Below are 2,605 nucleotides of genomic sequence, written 5' to 3' on the forward strand. Positions count from 1 at the left end.
TTGGGTTTCTGAGGTGGTATCACTATGGAAGTAGACTGCCCCATCTTCCTACTTAGGACTGGCTGGTGGGTTTGAATCACCAGCCTTCTGGTTAGCAGTCAAATGCCTTAGGCACTAGGTCACCAGATCTCCTCCATTTACAATCTGTACCAACAAATAGATAATAACAAAATAAAATGCTTGGGAATAAATCTTACCACGACACAAAAGCACTGTACAAAGAAATACTTCAAAAGACTACTTCAAGAAACCATAAAGATCTACGTAAATGGAAGAACATACCATGCTTATGGATAGGAAGATGGAACATTGTGAAAATGTCAATTCTACCTAAAGCAACCTATTCATTCAATGCAATCCCAACTCAGATCCCATCAACATTTTTTAAGGATATGGAAAAACCAACCACTAACTTTATATGGAAAGGAAAGAGACATTGGATAACCAAAGCAATATTGAAGAAGAACAAAGTAGGACATCTCACACATCTGGATCTGAACACCTATACAGCCACAGTAGTCAAAACTACCTGGTACTAGTATAATGACAGACACATAGATCAATGGAATAGAATTGAGAATCCAGAAACAGATCCATTGACCTATGGTAAACTGATCTTTGACAAAGTGCTGAAATCAATTCAATGGGGAAGACATTGTCCATTTAACAAGTGATACTGGCAAAACTTGATATCCATTTGCAGAAAAATGAAACAAGATCTGTACCTCACACCATACACAAAAACTAACTCCAGATGGATCAAAGACTTAAATGTGAAACATAAAACTACAACGTTCCTCAAAGAAAAACTAAGGGCAAATTTAGAGGCCCTAATAAATGGCATAAATAGACTATCAAGCATAACCCAAAATGCACAAACAGCAGAAGATAAACTAGATGAATATTTTTAGGTGCCCTCAAGTAGTCTCCGACTCATAGCAACCCTATGCCCAACAGAATGAAACACTGCCCAGTCCCACGTCAGCTCCATAATCCTTTTTATACTTGAGCCCATCGCTGCTGCCACTGTGTCAATCCATCTCTTTGAGGGCCATCCCCTCTTTTGTTGACCCTCCACCTTACCAAGCATGGCATCCTTTTCCAGGGATTGGTCCCTCCTGACAAAGTAACCAAAGTAGGTGAGATAAAGTTTGGCCATTCTTGCTTCCAAGGAGCATTCTGGCTGCACTTCCTCCAGGACAGATTTGTTAGGTCTTTTAGCAGGCCACAGTACTTTCAGCATTCTTCACCAGCAGCACAACTCAAAAGCATCAACTCTTGTTCGGTCTTCTTTATTCATCGTCCATGTCTCACATCCCTATGAGGCAATTGAAAACAGCATGGCTTGTGTCCAGCACACCTTAGTTATCAAGGAGACATCTTTTCTCTGCAGCACTTGAAAGAGCTCCTTTGCAGCCTTTTTGCCTAGTGCTATATATCTCCTGATGTCCTGACCGCTGCATCCATTGACGTCGATTGTAGAACCAAGCAATGTGAAGTCTCTGACAACTTCTATCTTTTCTCCATTTATCGTGATGCTGCTCATAGGTCCAGTTGTGAGGATTTTTTTAAATATATATATATATATTGAGATACAATCCATAATGCAGACTGTAACTAAAGCAAATGGAAGAAATTACAAGATAGAAGAGCTGAACAGAAGATTTCAAAGAGCAGCTTGAGCGGACAAAGCCAATTACTATAATGAAATGTGCAAAGACCTGGAGTTAGAATACCAAAATGAAAGAACAGGCCCAGCATTTACAAGCTGAAAGAACTGAGGAAAATCTTTAAGCCTCGAATTGCAATATTGAAAGATTCCAGGGCAAAATATTGAATGATGCAGGAAGCATCAAAAGAAGATGGAAGGAATACACAGAGTCACTGTACCAAAAAGAACTGGTTGATCTTCATCCATTTCAGTAGGTGGCGTATGATCAAGAACTGATGGTACTGAAGGAAGAATTCGAAGCTGCACTGAAGGAATTGGTGAAGAACAAGGTTCCAGGAATTGTCAGGATAACCACTGAGATATTTCAACAAATGGATGCCCCTCTGGAGGCATTTATTTGGCTGTATCCATTCCAAAGGAAGGTGATCCCACACTGTTTGGAAATTATCAAACAATATCATTATATCACGTGCAAGCAAAATCTTGCTGAAGATAATTAAAAAATGGTTGTAGCAGTATATTGACAGAGAACTTACAGAAATGCAAGCTGGCTTCAGGAGAGGACACTGAATGAGGGATATCATTGCTGATGTCAGATGGATCTTGGCTCAAATCAAAGAATACCAGAAAGATGTTTACTTGTGTTTTTTATTGACTATGCAAAAGATGAATGGTACCTTCTAAAAATTAAATGTTTATGTGCTTCCAAAGACTTCTCAAAAAACATAAAAAGAACACCTACAGATTGGGGAAAAATGTTTGGCAGTGACATATCTGACAAGGGATTATGTCAATAATTTACAGAAAACTCCAACACCTCAGCAACAAAAAGACAAATAATCCAGTCAAAAAAAACGGGCAGAAGACATAAATAGACACTTCACCAAGGAGGATAGTCAGGCGGCCAACAAACATATGAAGAAATCTTCATGA

Source organism: Orycteropus afer, unplaced genomic scaffold, assembly GCF_000298275.1.
Source record: "Orycteropus afer afer isolate SDZICR_OR568_19922 unplaced genomic scaffold, OryAfe1.0 scaffold00280, whole genome shotgun sequence".
In the NCBI taxonomy this organism is placed as follows: domain Eukaryota; kingdom Metazoa; phylum Chordata; class Mammalia; order Tubulidentata; family Orycteropodidae; genus Orycteropus; species Orycteropus afer.